This window comes from Anabrus simplex, chromosome 12 (assembly GCF_040414725.1).
Source record: "Anabrus simplex isolate iqAnaSimp1 chromosome 12, ASM4041472v1, whole genome shotgun sequence".
NCBI lineage: Eukaryota > Metazoa > Arthropoda > Insecta > Orthoptera > Tettigoniidae > Anabrus > Anabrus simplex.
Genome location: NC_090276.1, coordinates 8136070 through 8157557, shown reverse-complemented (window position 1 = coordinate 8157557; position 21488 = coordinate 8136070). Strand labels below are relative to the sequence as shown.

At 40.5% G+C, this 21488-nt stretch overlaps 1 protein-coding gene across 2 annotated transcripts in view; it reads right to left on the bottom strand.

The window, feature by feature from the left end:
* Positions 1 to 16809: 16809 nt before the first annotated feature.
* Positions 16810 to 21488, bottom strand: part of waw (Translation factor waclaw) — a 50978-nt gene continuing 46299 nt past the window's right edge. For both annotated transcript variants that reach the window (XM_067156140.2, XM_068229849.1), the window contains exon 11: positions 16810 to 17967. The gene's annotated coding sequence lies outside the window, so the exon portion shown is untranslated. The remainder of the gene's footprint in view (positions 17968 to 21488) is intronic.

Below are 21488 nucleotides of genomic sequence, written 5' to 3'. Positions count from 1 at the left end.
GGATAAAATAATTCAATATTCCCCAGAGACGATAACTAAAATCGAAGGAGTAAGTCAAATACAGCAGAAAAGATCCAATGCACGCAACTATTTCCAATACAGATGAACGTCAATACTACAATAATCCGCAGATTCTCAAATGTCAGTTTCAACACAGCAACGCCCCCCATTGCGTTTGCATTCTATTACACAGGACAACCGCCATGATTAAAATGAGAACACGATGTACCGAGTAAGTCAATAGATCAGCTTTCATTTAAAGCACAAGTTTACTTTTAACAGCCCGAAATGGTTTGAAAAATATTTTAAATAATAAATATTTAATTATGTTTGAAAACAGGAAGGAAATAAAACCAGGCTTTTAAGGTTATACAATAAATTCGTACATCATCTTGTCGGAGCTCCTTGAACATAATCATTCCTTTCGTGCACGAAAGCTAATATAACTGAATGCTGAAGCCCAAAAATTAACATATAATTATCTTCTTAAATTAAATTGAAACCTCAAATATTTTCACATTACAAGTTAACGACAATGACCTGTTTTCGACTCTAAATTTTTTTTTTTTTTTTACCCACAAATAATCCGAACATCACCTTTAGAAATTCTCACATATCGTAGACTTAAGTGCTCAGCATCTTAGCACTATAAAATAACAGGATTAGTTCCTCAGTTAAAACAGTCATAACATCCAATGAAGCTACTTACGAGGTCGGTGTTTTCAAAAATTAAATCGTTTCAAAAAAACAAACCACATCTTTGGCACTTATGCCAGATGGAGAATCCATCAACCGGGATCAAATATCCGCACCATCTTCCCTTCTTGTAAGATAATTTGTATCTTTAAGACACAACCAGCAGAGATTAGCTCAACGCGTCTTCCAGTTTAAAGGGCTAGAAGTAGAACAACTGCACACGCTGATTGTTAGAGCACGGTTCATGGCCAAGCAAGCTTATCTTCTTGGCGCCCAGATAGCAGCACCACTACTCACTTCGAATGGTAAGTACTAAATCCACCACTAGATGGCTCACCATCAGCAATTTAATGAAAAGCCCATACAGTTACGATATTCAACACTCGGAGATGCAGACAAATGATGTGAAGGCATGAATGTAATAGAGACAACATAGTACCATGACGAGTAGTTATTGAACTCCATTGCAGATTTCCTTTTCTCTTCACTCAATTTTGTAGCGCAAAACTATCTTTGTTCTTATATTAGCCTCTCTTTTTCTTGTCTTCTATTCTGGGTATCAAATTTTCTTGGTTTTGATGTTATTCCCATTGCAGATATAGGACATGACTCATTAGTATATACAATATTTGGACCTGATACCTTTATAACGTTTTGCTGCTTAATGCAGATCTGTAAAATCGTTTGCGGATATTTGTTAAAGAATAGTGAGTGTTCATTATTTAAAGATATAAATAATTGCACATCATCGTTAATTTCCGCAAATTCGCATCCTGATACATCGGTAAGATTACAAGGAGTTATTCTAATATTAAATTTATTACATAACCTTTAATACCTTTTATACGTGGCATTCTTGTCCATTTTTGAATGGATCGTTGGAGGTAATATTTCTCGGAAGGAATTACGATTGTGTTGTCTTTACATGGGACAGGTGATATGGCGTACAGTTGGTAATTTTTTCAGTAATTGGTACTGATAGAATTATAATTAATTCAGATTTTTACATTGCCACTTGCGTTTTCGTAAATTTAAGATTTCCATACACACGGTAAGAATCAGTATATATTATTCCTTTTTCTGAATAAAGAGTCTGTAGGTGTTTAATTATATTCTTCACGTCTTTTGAGGAGAATATCTTGATGTTGGTTATGTCGTTGAATGAGAGACTGAAAGTTTCTTTCAGATCCTTCACTACTTTGTTGAACTTGTTTACACATGACACTACGTATTGATCATTTTCTAATACATTGATTTCGACGTTTTGCCTTTGGAACATACCGTTAATGAGTTTGGTGTTAGAGTCTATTCCATTAATTTCGTTATAAAACTTTTGAACTATGGAATTGCTAAAAGATATTAATTTGTTTACATTTTGTATTTCATTGGCACGGCTCTTTCTTAAAGCATTTAATTGGGTTTGTAAATTATCAAAATCGTTTTGATCCAGATTACCAGATATAAATTTAATTACTGAACCTAGACCATTAATTAGGCCTCGTTTGCTTGTATTAGTAACAGGTAGCAATTTATTTAAGTCTGTTCTAGTATTTTCCAAAGCTTCATTTAGTATTTGAAATTTCAATACAGTGCCCTGTAGGTTACCATAAGGTTCCTTTAACGTTGTGAGGTTAAAGTGAAATAGAAATTTGTGGTAGTCGTCTATTATTACGGCAGAACCTAGCGGATCAGCGTAAAATCCTCGAGTTTCTATGGGTTCTGACTTGAGGAATCAATGTCCGTAGGTGAATCTGAAACGAGATCAGCTTTCCTTTTAGATTTTATATTTCTTAAATTCCTTACATGGGTCTTTCCATTTTTCATTTTACAGTAAACTTTGTTCTCTTCAATTTGTGCAATTATATGGTGCCTTCATTGTAGAGATTCTTTGATTTTCTGTTTCTAGTTTGTGGATCTAATGCAAAGACAGTTTCTCCTACTTTGAAAGTGTGTTTGAAATTGGTTGAACTGGGTTCGATGTTGTTCTGCATAGTGAGTAGGTGTCTACCTTGCCTCTCAACGTATTTATTGATCTTGGGCGAAGGCGAGAAGATATGATCCAGGGACTTGCAATATGGACCATATAATACATTAAATGGTGGTTGCTTTGTCTTGGAATGAATGGCTGAATTGTAATTAATTATTACACTAGGTAACAGCTGGGGTAATGGCGTGAACTTATCTCTTGAAATGCGCAATTTCTCGAGAAGGGTTGAGTTAAATCTCTCAACTGGTGAATTAGATGACAAGTTCAGAGGGGTTGTGGCATGGTATTCAATGTTTATGGATTTACAAAAGTATTTAATTAAATTATTCTCAAATTTTCCGCCCTGATCATGGGTAATTTTCTTAGGGTACCCGTGATGTGCGAAGTATGTCTGCAATTCATTTAATACGGCCAGCGCTGTACCATTTGACAGCACATATGCTTGACCGTATTTCGAGAATACGTCTATTATAGTTAGTATTCTAACATGCTCGAAATGAAATGTATCAATGTGGATTGAAGAAAAGGGATGTTCTGCGGTGATAGGTCCTTGGTTCTGGACTTGGTTGGGGTTTCTTTCATACTTGTTTCTTTGGCATGAGTTACACTGATTGATCAGGGTACGAACCTGTTCTCTCAACTGTGGCCAATAGTATTTCGTTTGTAGCTGCTCAACTGTTTCATTTATGCCATTATGATTCAAAGCATGGTACTGTAAAATTATCTGATTTTGTGAATCAGGGGATTCAACGTCTTCTAATAGTTAGTTGTATGCATCTAATTATTATCAATTCAGATGTGAACAACCTTTGACATGTTTGGATGAACGGGATTTCAAGGGTTACGTCATCAAAATGAACGGCGTATTTGTTTGAAGGATTAAGTAAGTGATTATTCAAATCCTAGTTCCGGCTGTCTAGTGTGACAATCATCATATGGCTGGTGTGCTTCTTGAATATCCTTTGTTCGAGAATCTTCGATGAGCTACCAAATTTGACGAATATCTGGTTTTGGTTCTGGTTTAACTTTCTGATTGGAATGGACCGTCTGATTATCAAGTCCTTCTTGATAACCTTCATCTCCTATGTCTGGCATATTAGAAGCTGTGTCTTCGCTGGAGTTTATTTCTATTCTACATAATTCAACTTCCCTTTGACATACTTGATGTCGAAGTCGAATTCTCCGAGTTTTATTTTCCATCTATAAAGCCTCGAACCGGGATCTTTTAATGTGAACAACCACAGAAGCGGTCGATGGTCACATTCTACTGGGAAGTGTTTGCCCCATAAATATGGTTTAAAACGTTTATAGCTTTCTACTATAGAAAGGAGTTCTTTCTCAATAGTGGAGTATTTTCTCTCTGAGGGGTTCAGGGTTCGAGAGAAATATGCTATTGGGTGATTTCTCTGTGACAGAAGGCATCCTAATGCGAAATCCGAACTATCTGCGGTTAGTGTGAATTTATCATCAAAATCGGGGTAAGCTAGGACTGGTGCATTGATTAGGGCCTAAGACTGTTTTCATTGTCTCATATTCGGGATTCTTTAAGTCAATTTTTGTACATTTCTTTAGGCAACGCGGGATGGGTTGCGCTATCTTCGAGAAGTATTTTATGAATCTTCTGTAAAATCCGGCTAAGCCAAGAAACTGTTTAATTTCTGTGGCAGTCTTTGGGATTGGATAGTCCTTTATCGCCTGGATTTTCTCTGGGTTCCGTTTTATTCCGTCTGGGGTGACAATATGACCAAGAAAAGGGATTTCCTTATGAAGGAACTCAGTCTTGTCAAGTTGAACCTTTAAGTTCACTTCTCTGAGCTTCTGTATCACTAGATTCAAGTGCTGAATGTGCTCTTCCAAAGATTTGCTGTAAAAAATTGTCATCCATATATACGAAACAAAACTTGTATAGGAAAGGTCTTAGGACATTCGTGTCATAGTGATCAGAAATTTAGGCGGTGTCACATTCTTCAATGAAATAATGGACGTTAGTTCGAGCCTCATTTTCAATTTCTGTTTGAAACTACTTTATGCATGAGATTTTCTGTCTGAATGTCAGTAGAGAATTCTGCATATGAATTCAAGTTTCCTCTTACAGTAGAAACGCCTGACATTGGTCTCTGATAGTTCTGCTTTGGTTGAGACTGAGTGAAACGTCTACCAATGTGATTAGGTGTAGGTTAGGTTCGGTTCATAGATGTAGTTGTTCTTGCGGGCTGTAGGTTCGATTGGACGAACGGTCTTGTTTTAGGTGTTACACTGGGAATCCACTTTGGTCTTGGCTGCGTGTTCGAAAAGGGACGAGGTGCAATTTGATCGTGTGTTCTTGTTTGTGGCGTAAACTGAGGTCTTCGTGGTGGTGTACACCTATAGTTGTGTTCTGCTTTTCCGAATGAAGCGAGTGTATGTGCGGTAAACGGATTGTGACTAGTGTTTGGTGTCGCTCTATTCTGTTGTGTTCTCTGCCCATTCCTCAGCTGGTCCATGTAATTTTCACGTGCGCGATCATTGTCATATGATCTGAAGATTCGAATAGCTTGAAAGAGGTCATTTACTTGTACTTAATTGGTGGAATGACCGAGTGAAGACAGCAATTAAACACAGAAATATACTGATAAGAAAATTAGACCCCAAAAAACAGAAAACAGATGATAGACGAAATGAATTTGAAATTGAACATCTAGCACAGGAATACAGAAAAAGAAACTGGCTGTAAAAAGACTGATCCAAGAATAGGAAAAGTGCTGGGATGACTTTACTACTAGGATAGAGGAAATCGTCGCCATAAGACCTATCTGTGTCGGTGCGACGTAAAGCCCCTAGCAAAAAAAAAAAAAAGGATAGAGGAAGCTGTCAAGGAAGTAGGAAACTACTGTAAAAAATAGTAAACAGTAAAAGAAATGAATATATAAACATCCTTGCACTGGAAACAGATTATGGTAGATTAGGGATCAGGGATGAAATGAAGTAGTTCATTGTGCTGTTAAATGGAAATGGGGGCAATGCCACCACCAATGACTGTAGAATAGGTGAGGCCAAAAACAACAAATACCCATTAACATGGCTTGAGGTAGAAACAGAACTAGAGAGTATGTGAAATGGGAAGTCCCCAGGCTTTGATGATCTCAGCTCAGACATGATAACGGCAGCTGGAATACCAGGCTTGAATTGGCTATATAGAGTGTTATCAGTGATTTGGAAAAGAAATAAGATCCCAGAGGATTAAAGTAATGGAGTCATCATCCCACTGTTCAAAAAGGGCAACCAACGGAAATGTGGAAATTACAGAGGCATCACGCTCTTGTCACACACGCTGAAGCTGCTGGAAAAGATCACAGAAATGCGACTTAGGAAGATAGTGGAACCTTTGCTTGAGGAAGAACAACACGGGTTCAGGAAAGGTTGAAGTACTGTGGATGTTAAGTTTGCAGTAAAAATACTGACAGAAAAGTACTGGGAATACGGAAGAAATCTTGTGATTGCATTTGTGGACATTGAAAAAGCATATGATAGTGTTCCTCAAAACAAGATATGGGAATATCTGGAAGACCTAAAGGTGCCAAAGTACTTAATTGACAAAGTCAAGATGCTATACCAGAAGTGCTACAGCTGTGTCCAGACAGGCAACGGACGATCAAAATGGTTTGAAACTAAGAGAGGTGCCCAACAAGGAAGTACCCTATCACCACTCCTGTTCGTAATAGTAATGGGCAAAGTCATAAAAATCTATCAAGAAAATGGACAGTGAACCAAATGTGCTGATGATGTGCTTTTAAGGGGAGAGACAGAAGCTCAAGTTCAGAAGAAACTTAACAAATGGAACAATACATTCAAATATTTTGGACTGAAGATAAGCAAAACAAAGACAGTGGAAGTGACCATCAATAGGGAAGGAACGAGCTCAAATACATTTCTGGAAGGAGCAAAAATTGAATCAGCTTCCCACTTCAAGTACCTCGGAAGCACACTGTTAGGCAGGAAATACACAGCAGGACACAGAAAGCATCAAATTTCTACAGTCAAGTCAGAAATCTTCTCTGGGACTGCAAAATACCACAAAAAGCAAAAAAAAATCATGTACCACACTTGCTTTGTACCAATCCTCATGTACAGTTTAGAGACATGTACCCTACTAAACAAAGACTTCAGTAGAATCCAAGCAACTGAAATGAGATTCATTAGAACCACGAACCAAACTACCAGAAAGGACAAGATCAGAAATGAAGTGAATAGGAAAGTAGCTGGTATTGAGGTTCCTATGACCAATGTTGTAAAGAAACGCAAACTTCAGTGGTATGGGCACATAATGAGAATGAACAGGAAAGACCTGCCAGAAAATATTGAAACCTTAATCTCATAGGAAGAAGACCACAGGGAAGACCAAGAAAATGCTGGATAGAGCCTGTAAGATCAGATGTGGAGGAGAGAGGACACAAATGGGAGGATGTACTGGAACAGAAGATGTATGAAGACATAAAGAGATGGCGAGCGCTTGTACAGCACACCCAGAAAACTGGAGTTGGGAAATGATGATGATGATGATGATGACAGATAGGAAAAAATCATCGAAGTCATCTGCATCTTCCTGATCCTGTTGGCTGTCTGCTTGTGGTCCAGTCTTTCTCAAGTTGCTCAGCAGTTGTGCAGATCAGCAGTCCGGTTCTAATGGTGGTTGAAAAGCCCCTTGGAAGTTGTGCAGCCCCCTAAATGTTGTCGGTAGAGCTGCACCCAGAAGACTCCTTCAGGGTTGTCGTTTCCTCCAACAGTTCCTTCTTGGTCTACCTGGCTATGAAGACTCTGCTCGATCCCGGACGGGCCCCCAGTTACGTTTTAGCGGTTTATACCTTGAACGTAGAACCTTTAAATAGTGCTAATGTTAAACCACTAGGGTCACAAATTCGTTACTGCTTGCTGTAAGCTACTCTTTCAAAAATAATTAAGACTTGCCATTAGCAGGTTTAAATAACTTGACTTTTATTCAAGATTGAATAAGTTAAACAGATGTTGATAATCTACTCTCAATGCTGATGTTAATGCAGACTTCGATTCTTGGTGATGGACTGGCAGAGTCCTACCTTACAGTGTGTTGATGTTTAAAGATGATTAAGTGAAGCTGCCGAGCCTGAGACACAGGCTCTTTTATAATGAGGCTAGCAGACAAAGTTCAGGGTGTAGCCCGAGATTATCATACACTCAGTTGCTCGTGACTGGCAGCGAGTCATCATCAAGAATCTTCTGTTCATGTGTGTGTCACTGCATTTACTTTAGATGACCAACCCACTGGTGAACACAATTTTGACATTACTTCCTGAATCAGCCTATGACTACTATACAGTATTGAAATACATTGTAATATTTCCTTCAAAACTTATAATTATGAATATTGCTTGCTGTACCTGAGATACTAGGTACATTACCTGGGGTTTTCAGGTGACATGCCAGTATGGTAATGTTGTAACTCGTATACTTACCACTGAATACAATGCCAGAATGTGTAGCTCTTATAATTATGTTATACTGCATCAAAACAGACCTTGGTAGAAGTGAAAGAAATTAATGCCCTAGTCGCTTGCAGACACGTATTTATGGAATGGAGAAGGCCTATAGTCGACTACTCGCAAATTCGGCACACACAGCATTCAGCTCCGCCTACCTGTAAAGCCTATGACACGCTGCTCGCCTCACAGTGCGGGGACAACACTCTCGAGATCTCTAAAAATTTCTCACCAGAAATAGTGCCTGCGCTAGTCTTGAGAAATCTCGAAACCTCGTCTCAGACTGCTCATCACTAGTATGGATGTGAGTTCAGGGTGGCTTCAACGCTGATTAGAACTACACGGACCTGTGAGCAGCCTAGAACCTTTCTAAGGCAGAGCTTAGTAGAGCCAATCATTCTCTCCTACCATTACTACATCTTTCTCACAGCACTTCAATACTACAACATACAAAACAAAAAAGCATCTACGAGAGTGAACTTTACTTAGATACGAGGCCTGCCAGTACGTAGTATTTGCTGGTACATTTAGACCTCAACAGTATGTGACCAGGTAAACAAATTTGACTGCTATCTTAACACTGGTTTCAGACCAACTTTGCTGTACGTGAGTGAAAGCCAGGTGGACTCAGAATATCTCATCCACAAGTTAGAAGTAACGGACTTGAAAGTAGCAAGAATGTCTTCTGGTTCACGAAAGGTGGGAAAAATGGCAGGAAGATACTCAGAATGATAAAGTAGGAGAATAAAGAATACCGTACGTTAGGAAAAAACTCGACAGATGAAGACGTGTGTTGTAGTAGTAGGATCATGAATGGAGGAAGAGATTACGAAAATAATGGACTCTGTCATGGAGTGTAAGAAAAGTACAGGGAGACCAAGACAATGATGGATAGACTCTGTTATTAATCCTTTGCCCTCGAATATTTTCCTAGCTAATGTTAACTTGTAATTATTTCAGTCAGTTTTTGCCATACTGGGAGATGTGTTATGGAACACTTATTTACAACTTTGTACAGGTTCAAAATACAAAAATATTGTACACAAGACATAAGAAAGAGAGAGACAAGTTTTTTTATTTTTTTATGGAGTTTCTGGAGGGTGTGAGAATGTTCAAAGCTCTGTCCTGGTTGCTTCTCGCAGATTTTGCAGAAGTGAACTGTTTCTTGCCTCCCCGCCCCTGCAACTTTCCTATTACTGCAAAAACCTTGCAGTCCTTGGTTTTTCTATTGGGATGGGGATAAAGCAGATGCAGCTTGCCATATAGTCGCACTTCATCATCTGCAGTGGATCGCCCGCCCCTTTTCTGTTTAAGTGTGCTGGATGTTCCCAACAAATTGGGTTACTAGATTATTCCTGAACTTAAGATACAATATTTTAGGGCTGAATTCCTTAAGGAGTAGGTACGCGTTCACAAGGGACATCTCCAGAAGTCAGAAAAAACATTTTCAGCCACCACTTAACTGATTTACACGTAAAGGTGAACGAGTTTATGTAGTGGTGTGAAAAATCAACTACCCCCACGTTCTTATTATTCCCCTGTGGGTGGGGGTAATAGAATAACACCCATAGTATCCCCTGCCTGTCGTAAGAGGTGACAATTAGGGGCCCCAGGGGCTCTGAACTTTGAAGCGTGGGTTGGTGACCACGGGACCCTTAGCTGAGTCCTGGCATTGCTTCCACTTACTTGTGCCAGGCTCCTCACTTCCATCTATCCTATCCGACCTCCCTTGGTCAACTCTTGTTCTTTTCCGACCCCGACGCTATTAGGTTCCCGAGGGCTAGGGAGCCCTTCATTTTCACGCCCTTTGTGGCCCTTGGCTTTCTTTGGCCGATACCTTCATTTGGTCGGTAGATGCAGAGTGGGTTGTTGTCCCATGTGCTCTGCACTCTGACCGGCCAACCGAGCAGAAGAAAGATGGCCACGGCTCTACGCCTCTGCATTCGGGAGATGGGTCTGGGGCACAGTGCCGGACTTCAAGCCTGGCCCCACCCGTTGACTGTCCTCACCTTCTCCACACATCTCCTTCACCGTAACAAATCTCCCGGCCTGAGAGACGGCATCACCGTCTAAGAGGCTCGTCTCCTCCTTCAGGGGAGGAATGAAAACGTTTAGTAGTAGTAGTAGTAGTAGTAGTAGTACCTTCATTTTTCGATGTGTTGGATCCCTTCCATATTTTCTTTCTGATTAGTGTTAATAGAGAATGGTTTCCTAGTCATACTTCCTCTTAAAACAATAATCACCACCACCACTGTTCTTATTACACATGTGCCAACTTTCAAAAACAAAAAATTAGGAATATTTTATGCGGCATATCCCGACCTTTTATGACACATCATAGATGACCTTACTTTGAACAATATTTAACACTATGTCCTACTTTAATAAATATAAATCACTATCTTGAAGATCTATAAATAATTTGTTGAACGCTTGTATAGAATTAAAAGCAATTTGGTGGAAAATTAAGATAGAATAGATTGTTGTTAAATAAGATCTTAGTTGTAAGTATACCAACAGCTCACAAGTATTCTCAAGTGTTATGTTATCTATTTTTATTATATGTATGGCCAATTAGGTTCTTATGTGTTTTAAGACTTCATGACTGATGATGGCCTAATATCAATAGGCCAAAACTAGTAACGTGATTAAAATAAATTGAAGTACTAATATTGATTACGTGGATTACCTCATTTATCCACAATAATTATATTGCCATCAATACGGAACATGAAAATTACAAACTTTGATGTTGTCAAAACGCGAGCGGAAAAAGTTAAGGATTTAAAGATAAGAGACATAAAACTAAATGAGGCCACAGAACTACTATCCGCACACTTTATCTTGGTGCATTTACATCCTAGTGCTGAATCGGTCGACCTCGGCGATCTTCGAGATTCATACTGGCAACCTCTGAAACACAAACTATGAATCGCTTAAGCATCGTTGTGCAACATCTGGCGTAAACTTTACGTACTGGTACTGTTGTTGTTTACACATCAAAGTCAAAGTATAGAATTCATGCTAGGAACAAGATTCGCATCGAGATATATGTTTTATAATGTTATATAATGTGTATGTGACATAGTTGTTGGCTTAAGATGATAACGGTTTAGAAATTTCATATCGATCGATCATCTTCTCGATTCAATTCAGATTTCATTTTCATTCAGTTGGCAGCACCAGGCAGCACTATCGATACCGGGACAGCTCCCTCCTTACTCCTCACCCCGTACACAAATGCATCAAAATAAAGTGTGCGGACAGTAGTTACAAATAAAAGGGATTGTGGAGGCGCTTAGTTAATTCAGAGAGACTTGGAAATCGAATGCTGACAGGTAAAATAGTCTATAATGACGAGCCAAGATTAAATTTTTAAATCTGGCAAATGTTTTAAGTGTAAAAACAAAAATTATTTAATTTTATTTATATACATATTCTTAATAATTAGACACGAGTCACAACATCTACTCTTTATTACTAGAAAAAATACAACACACTCGTTGAAGTATGTAAACCTACCGCGCCAGGGATTTCGTAGGCTGCAGGAGGTCCCTTATGAATACCACAGACTGCACATCTCCAGGTAAGGTTTACGAGCTTCCCCGACAGGTAACAAAAGGAACCTTCCACTCGCTGCGAGCCAGTTGAGGGCATGTAACGGAACAAATCAGGTGAGTACACACAAGACAACAACAAATATTTTTCTCTTTGAGACATACGTTCAACAAGGTATATAAAAATTCAACATACACGTTTTCCACTACACGGATATGTTTTTGGGGTTATAAAACGAGAGAACGAGCACAGATTCTTTGGTTGTTCCTCTCTTAGTAGCCTCTTATAACGTCCTGGGGTGCAAATAATGCATCTTTTGACTCCACCCACATGATAGGGGCAAGGATAAATTGGCATTATCATCTTCAGCACTGGAATTGCTTATGGCAGGAGTGAAAGTAAATTGCACAGAACCCGATGTTAATGACTTGCAGAGAATAGGAAGGACCCAAGAAAATAGGCCAATTAAGGTGCAATTGGTATCTGGGAAGAAAGCCTATCAAATTCTTCTAAATGTCAGGAATTTAAAAGGAACAGAAGTTTCGAACCGGAGAGACCTAGGAGTTGAAGAAAGAAAGGAGATAATAAGAGATCTTCGATTCCACCTGGGGAAAGCAAGAAGAGAGGGTCTTATAGCGTTCATAAGGGGGAGAAGACTTTCCATCATAGGCAGTGGTTGGAGAAAGAACTGCTTTGAGCACAATACGGGGACAATGTTTTGCCACAGCGAAGTGTTTACCAGTGGACTGAACAGTTCTAAAGGATAAGAAAAGATCCGGGCATCCATCTGTAGCCGTAACTGATGCCAGTATTGAACAAGTAATCCTGAATAACAGACGAGTGACTGTTCTATGAATTTCCGCTCCTGGTACACCCTCAAACTACAAAAAAAAAAAAAAAAACGGACTACGGAATGCTGTTCTTCCTTGGTGCAAACAGAAAGTGGCGGGGCCATCTTTGTGTCGCAACAGTGCAAGCTGTACTAATCTGATAATGTTGAAACCTACCACAGACGTAGACAACGGTGCTATCTAGCAGCTGGCGAGCACAAAATGCCATAGAGCCAACTTAAAGACAATTAAAGCAAAATTGCAAATACTCATTGACTTGCCCTCGTAGAAGATCATAAGAAAAAGATACAAGGACAAAACTTGAAAAACATATGGACTAAGAAGGGATATCTCGTAGATGGAAAAGGAAATTAACAGGAAGGAAAGATTCTGGGGAGAATTAATAGCTCTCCTCATGGAAGTATAGCCCAAATTGATAAAACTATACACACAGTCAAACAGAAAGTATGATTGATAACAGAAAAGCGAAATAACTATTACTGAGAATTCACTTTGTTAACGAATGAATGAAAATTCACAGCCTGTTTCCAGCCGTTCGACCCGGTCAGCAATGGAATGAATGAAGACCCATCTAGCGGTGAGGATAGGAACTGTGCCGGCTGCCGAAGCCTGTTGCACTCCTCTGGGGCAATGATTGTTGAATGACAGATGAAATGAAATGATATTGCAGTGTGTTGCTGGAATGAATTACGACAGGGAAAACTGGAGTACCCAGAGAAAAACCTGTCCCGCCTTCGCCTTGTCCAGCACAAATCTCACGTGGAGTGACCAAGATTTGAACCACGAAACCCAGCGGTGAGAGGCCGGCGTGCTGCCGCCTGAGCCACAGAGTCTCTGGCTTTGTTAATATAGAAGGTTTATCAAGTAAACTGGAGAATGATACGAGTGTTTGAGCTTGAGGAAAATTTTGAGTTATTTGCCTTTTCAGAAAACATGGATGCACGAAGGAAGGATCTTATCGTGGAAGGGGTGTGTTACGAGAAGTGTAATGAAAAGAAAGAGAAAGGCATGAGGGAGAACTCCTGGAGGAATATCATGACTCCACCCAGAGGAGAGAGAAATGAGTGCATCAGAACGAGAATGGCAAGGCTCATGAACTGTGAGAAAATAAAAGACATTCTAATAATTAACTTACTTTTGATGCTTTTTGGAAATGCTGAAGTGCCAGAATTTTGTCCCGCAGGAGTTCTTTTTCGTGCCAGTAAATCTACCAACATGAAGCTGACGTATTTCAGCACCTTCAAATACCACAGGACTCAGCCAAGTTGGGGTCAGAACGCAGCGCTCTACTATTTGAGCCACTCAGCGTGGCTAAAAGACATTCTATACCTTGTAAATATAAAACCAATTTTATTATTATTATTGATGATGATGATGTTTATTGTTTAAAGGAGCCAAACAGCGAGGTCGTCGGCCCCTAATCGTACGAGGTGAACGAAATGAAAATTAAAACTTCAAAATGTATCCACTGACTAGTCTAAAACGAAAGACGATGAACAATGATCGTGAAACGAAAACAATCAGTGGTTCCTATTCACAATGCCTCAAGCACTGGGATGATACTGATCTAAAGAGGTCCCAAATCCAGGTCGCTGGCCCCTCATAATGGTACTAATCACAGGTAATATAGGCTCATGGTGTTTCGCGCATAATGGGACTAATCACAGGAGACGTATACTCACACATTATGGTAACGCCCACGGGCAACACAAACCCATGGTGTTCCTCACAGGCAATGCAGACCTGTGGTTTTCATCACAGTGGTACCTATCAGAGGCGTCAATCAAACCTGTGGTGTTTCTTACAGCGTGGTGCCAACCACAGGCAATGTTCCTTATAAAGTGGTACTGCTCCTACGTAACGCAGACCCATGGTCTTCCGCACGTAATGGTACTAATCACAAGTAATCGCATGGTTCTTATATCATCAAACCTTGGCTGCCCCTTTTAGTCGCCTATTATGACAGGCAGGGTGTATACTTCGTCTGCGTCCCCCACCCTGTGGCGTAGAGATAGCATGCCTGTCTCTTATTCCAAGGCCCTGGGTTCATTTTCTGGTCAGTTCAAACATTTTAATTCTGAACTGAGGAGTGGAACGGGGTTCACTTGATATGAGATGTTCTCAAGCTCTTAGTTACAGGAAGAAAGCGCACAGTGAGAAGATGTCGCTACTGACCCAGTGTACATAGACGTACAGTGGTTGCTATGGTTACAGTGATATCGAGAAATTGATGAAACTAATTCCAGATGATTATTAAATTAATGTTGTATGGTCTACCTTTTTTAATGCTATATTATGCAATATTATTGAATTACATTACTAAACTAGGGACTAGTTTCGGAATTGGCTGACCATCTTCAGCCTTAATGTAATAGATCTAATAACTAAATATGTGCTGTCCTGACAATGTCCAACAGCATTTCAGCACGATTTTAACAAGCACTACGGGAACATTTCATTTTATTTACATTGGTCAATGTGGAAACACCATCTAGCAGTTCTGCGTCAGCTGCTGGTTATTTACAGTGGCATCCAGTGGCTTGCATACTGCTAACACCACTCAAGTAGATTTGGTGATTGATGATCTGACTACAGAATCAACATTTACCAGTTCCTGTTTTGCAGTTGAAATTGTAACGATTAGCAGTGATGAATATCAATACAAGAAAGAGTCTGGATGATGAGCATACTCCAGATGCTAAGAATTTAGAACCTTATTTATTTATTTATTTATTTATTTATTTATTTATTTATTTATTTATTTATTTATTTATTTATTTATTTATTTATTTTTCAGATTTTACACTTAGTTCATCCCAGATTTTAATGTTAATTGTGTGTTTGTACATTAGTTTTCATGTCAATTGTGTGTTTTTACATTTCTTTACGACATTAATTTAGTAATTATTATTGTGATCACAATTCAATACAGATCAAAACCATAAAGTTTATATCCTATAATTCCAGATGGACCAAAACATATCCTCAGAGGCCACTGGGCCATTAAGAACTACACTACCATGGTGTGAATGTTTATGAAGTGGTGAAAAAAAGGGTGCATTTTTGATGTGAAAAGGTAATAATTTCAGAAAGTAGCTCACGGTGACTTAACTAAAAGTAGTCTCCACACAGGCTCTGGGAGGGGGGCGGGAGATACGGTAAAGGCTCAGTAACCTCAGCACTTGGTAGGGGTAGAGTGGTCAGTTCTACGCCTGGCCACCTTTGCCACCAGGATTTAATCTGGTACTCATTTTTTGTGTAGGCTGAGTGAACCTCAGGGCCATGAGCATCTCCAGAAGTGGAAATCTCATTTCTTAAATATTCTGACATCCTGGCGGGAAATGAACCCAGATTCTTCTGGGTGAACGTGCACGCTTTTACTGCCTCGGCCAGGCAGTGTTAATACCGATTTAACTGCTTGTGATTATTTTCCTTGGTGTATCCACAAACAGAAAGAGTACAGGAACAACTTTTGTACTTCCCAGGTTCTTGAACATGATATATTAAGCCAAGAAGATCTGCAACAAATCTTTCAGGACTTACTTCACCGCTGCAACTTGTACTTAGATACCAATGTTGAACATTTTAAACAGCTGCTATGAAGCACACCTATATTGATTTATGCAGCTGAGACCTGGACAGGTAGGCAGGAGAGTAGCATTCAGTCCAGAGAAATGAAATATGAGGCGTATTTTTTTTCAACCTCCGATCGGTGGCAAAATTGAAACCACAGTGAGAAGCCGATGAAGCCTTATGCAGATGTGTTGTGCAGTGTCTTTAGTATGCCCGTCGACCACTTCTCATCGCACTTGTCAGTTCTGAGCGTGCAGCGAGCACGTAAACATGCGTAGAGCAACACAGTCCCCCGCCAAGTGTGAAGTGCATGCTGTCATTTGATTTCTTCCTGCTGAGGGGTGCAATGCCACCAAAATTCGTCGATGAATGAGTAATGTGTACCGTGAGACTTTCACGACTGACAGCAAAGTGCAGGAACTCAGAAACAGTAAGTACATACGTTCATGGTGCAGGCGGTCAGGGACGGAATTGACTGTCAACCGATGATCTTGTTCAGTGAGTTAATCAGGCGATTCACGAAAACTGCATTGCACCCCTCAGCATGAAGAAATCGAATAACAGTACGCACTTCACACTTGGCGGCAGACTCTATTGCTCTAGGCGTGTTTACGTGCACACTGCGCACTCAGAACTGACAAGTGTGGCGAGACACAGTCGACGGACGTACTAGATACACTGCGCAACACATCTGTGTAAGGCTTCATTGGCTTCTCGCTATGGTTTTAATTTCGCTACCGATCGGAGGTTGAAAAAAAAAATAGCCCTCGTACCTTAAGAAGTATGGTAGGAAAGACAAAGAAAGACAGACTGAGAAACGATGATGTGAGAAAGAAGATCGGAACGGAAAACCTAAATGAGAGAATTGATATGAGTATACTAAGATGGTCAGCACATGTAAAGAGGACGGAGGAGAAAAGAATACCAAAACAAATGATGGTGACCTAGAACAAGAGGGATCGATTCAATAAAGAGGAGTGCAAGAGAAAAAGAAGAAGGAGGAGGAATCTGGACTGGGACAAAATGATGGAAGAGGAATGGTTGAAGGAGAGAGGAAGGTGGAGAAGTGCCATACTGTAAATACCCTGACGTGGCAGGAACTGGATAAGGGGAGGGAAGCCAAAAGATTCAGCACCTACACTGCAGGGCAGAGTAGCTCAGGCGGAAGAGCACTGGCCTCCTGAACTCAAGTTGTTGTGTTCAATTCCGATCATTCTGGTGGTACTTGAAGGTACTCAAATACATCAGCCTCGTGTCGATAAATTTACTGCGATAGAAAAGGACTCCTTAGAGACAAAATTCCGGCTCCTTGACACCTCTGAAAACCGTGAAAGGAGTTAAAGGGATATTAAAAAAAAAAAAGAAGATATTATTAAATGAACATGCTCATCCAGTCCATTACGTAACGGATCTTCTCGGTAAGGCCGCGCGTGCTGTCCATCATAATACCAATATAAATGGTCCGTTATTGGACATTATACATATTCCAGCCAACTCATTGGTATTATAAATTTACTCATTCGGGACAAATATTTCAGGTTCCCTATGGGATTCAACATCTATATCTGCTGTCCATCAAACGGGACCTGCTCCACCCTGTGAATTCCTTCGTGTGTTTGCTTGTCTTTCCCTGTTTGAGTCTGCTCTTGGACAATGGATGCGAGCTACTTCACGACATGTGATCACAGTGGACTTCCACTACAGGGATTGTAGTCTTTTCACCTTACTGCAGCAGAGCAGAACTACTTTGTCTTGAGTTCATGTCTCCTTCAAGCAAAATTCCTCAGCTCCAGTGTGGACAGACAGTTCACTGGAAATAAAAGAAAAAGAAAAGGAGTATTACAAAATGTGAGAGATGTTACCAGCACAAAATTTACCTAGAGGTAACAAGAGGAAGCTTGCTGCAGTGTGTACATTTTATCATGGATGTGAATTTAGGCTAAGGGTCTATCTTGCAGCAGGCACCATCAATTTAGAGTGGAGAGGAAATTTCCACCGTGGTAACCAGGCAACCAGTGTTTGGCATCATCTTCTTCACATTGTTACACAGCCTTCTATATACAGTAGGTAACCTGGCAACCAGTGTTTGGCATCATCTTCTTCACATTGTTACACAGCCTTCTATATACAGTAGGTAACCAGGTAACCAGTATTTCTCATCATCTTCCTCACATTATTACACTGCCTTCTGTATACAGTAGGTACAAATGCGGCCGTGTTTTAAACAAATTTCCACCGTCTTTGACTGACGTTTCGTCTAGATCAGAGCAAAGCCCCTTACTCATTTTGGAAACAGCGAATTATGTCAACTGGTCATGTGCCTCTGCGGTGAAGGTGTACTGTGAGTGGACGAATGTCACCATTGCGAATAACCATCGTGGAAAAACGTGAAGCTCCACACGCCATTGAAGTCCGAAGCGAATATCGACTAAGCTCATGAAAGAATTGTCTCATAGAAGTCCACCTTTTCAATACACTTTGTGATTTATTAAAAATCAAAATCCAAGTTAAATGTTAAAATATCGCAACATGTTTCACCTATAATAGGCATCTTCAGCTGTATTGTCCTCAACATTAAAATTACAGTCGCAGAGTAGACTTAAGACTAAACTTAAAATGCTACATAAAGTGGGCTAAAAAATGAAAACCTACAACCTGTTTTCCAGTCAATGACTGGGTCAGGGATGGAAAGAATGAACACCCCATCTTGCGGCAAGCATAGGAAGTGTGTTGGCTGCCGAAGCCTGTCGCACTCCTCTGGAGCAATGATTAATGACTGACAAATGGAATGAAATGATAGTGGAGTGTTGCTGGAATGAAAGAAGACAGGTAAAACCGGAGTACCCGCAGAAAAACCTGTTCCGCCTCTGCTTTGTCCAGCACAAATCTTACACGGAGGGACCGGGATTTGAACCACGGAACCCAGCGGTGAGAGGCCGACGCGCTGCCGTCTAAGGCACGGAGGCAACACGTAAAGAGGCTTATAACATTAAAAGAACTATTACAAGAAAACACTTATTTAGATAAAATAAGCACTTGAGTGAGACTGACATTTGTACTGTCTCCTTCAAACATCATAGTGGGTAAAATAACGTTGGTCGTGTATGGCAGTTAATATTTGCAAGCACTCGGGTACACTTGTATTTGTATTCCTAAAACTTGTATCTTCCTAGGATAAAAGTGCTACTGCAGATTAAGACCGTGATTGTGGCAATTTAAAACTGTGAACTGATGAGTCATGGTAACTGGGCTTGATTTGTGTGCATCTTGAAGACAGAGCAACCCTATATGGCTAGAGCAGAAGAGGGGACTTCGAGACAAAGTTCTTTCTGTGAATGGATATTATGTTTCAGTGCAAAAAAGAATCGTGTTATGGTGGGAGAATAGTCTGAAACAAAAAAAAAAAAAAAAAAAAAAAAAAAAAAGAAGAGGGAAGTACCTTAGTTATAATCCGGCCCCGCGGTGTAGGAGGCAAAGCATCCGCCTGTCACCTGACGGCCCTGAGTTCGATTCCTGGCCTGGTCAGTGGTTTTTAATTGTAAATGATTAATATCCTTGGCCTGGGTGTTTGTGTTGTCCTTAACGTTCCTTTCCTCACTTTCAACACTCTACACTTCCGCAACTACAATTACACACAGGTTCAAATCATATGGTGCAAGTAGTGGCAAAAGAGGTTGACGCCATGAACATTTTTTTTTTTTTTTTTAAACACCTTAGTTATAAGCTCTAGGCGAATATACGTGGGGGTGGCGGGGTGGGGATTATGACCGAGGACTGACAATTACTTTGCTGTTGGCAGCCTAGGTGCTGTGGCCAAGGCTGCACGTCTACTATTGTATCTGGTGTGTGCAGAGGGGTAGGCTAGAGAAGGAGAGGGAGGAGTGGGAGGGAGGGAACTATATTGGTGTGCGACGTTGATGTCAGAGAGGGTTTGTCTCTGATTTGAGAAGAAATCTCTCCTAATTTTGATTTATCTAAAAAATGTGGAAGCAGCCCATAGAGAGGACTACGTAACTCAGTGACATCGTTCAAGTTCTTTCATGAGCTTATACGTAGTTCAATGAGAAACCCAATATGAAGTTTATAACGTGCAGTAAATATAGACTACGATGGTGCGGGAAACGGGATACAATGACGATGCTTGTTGTTTAAAGGGACCTAACATCGAGGTCATCGGCCCCTAATGATACGAAATGAAATGACAACAAAAAATTCAAAATCATCCACTGCCCAAAAGAAAAAAAAATCATCATGAAAAAGGAATGGATGGACATGAAGGGAAAAAAAATGAGCAAACAAAAAAATTAGTGGATTCAACTCAAAAAGAAAAGGATCATATATAATTTATTACTGACCAAGGGACCACTTATAAAGCAGAATCCTGAATCGAGGATGCTTGATGTCTAAAGGGGTGCAAAATCCACGTCTAAGGCCCCACAGAATGGTACATGTCGTGAGTAAAGTAGAACCATGGTATTTGTCATGTTGGGGTACTAATCAAAAGTAGCGAAGACTCACAGTGTTCTACACAAGATGGTACTACTCACAAGTACATCGTACAGGTAACGCAGACCTATGGTGTTTCTCACACAATGGCGCCACTCATAGCCAACGCAAACCGATGAGTTTCCTCACCTACGTGTACTAGGCACGGGTGCCGGTCCCACGGGCCCCGTGGTGTTCCTCACATAGTGGATACTAATCACAGGCAACGCAGACCCACGGTGTCACTTATATAGTGGTACAACTCACAGGCAACGCGCAGACCCGTGGTGTTTCTCACAGTGGTACTAATCACGGGTACTGGAAACCCACAGGGGATCCACTCTCTGCTGCTACTAATCACAAACCTATTGTGTACCAAATATAGTGGTACTACTCGTAAGTAAAGGCAACCCATGGTGTTCCCCGCGTGATGGTACTAATCAATAGTAGTTTCATGGTTCTAATACCAGCATCCCTTGGTCGCCCCTTACGGCAGGCAGGGGATACCGCGGGTGTATTCAACATGTGCGTCCCCCACCTGCAGGGGGTCAGGATACAATGGAACAGCTCCCCGTCCAGCGGACATCCAGACCCTTTTGCGAATGGGGGTCCAGAATATATGGAGTGCGACCACACCCAGACTAACAGAGGTGTATTGGCAAAAACGGATGGAATTTGTTCTACAGTATGGCAATTGTACTATTGCTGACTGCCAATGGGTAGCCTTCTCCTATGAGTCACGTTTTCAGCTGCATAGAACAGATGAACGTCACCGTGTCCGGCAAGAAATACTGGAAAAGCAACACCCTGCGGAATGTTCTTATGGGATTCTCCAGTTCCCATCAT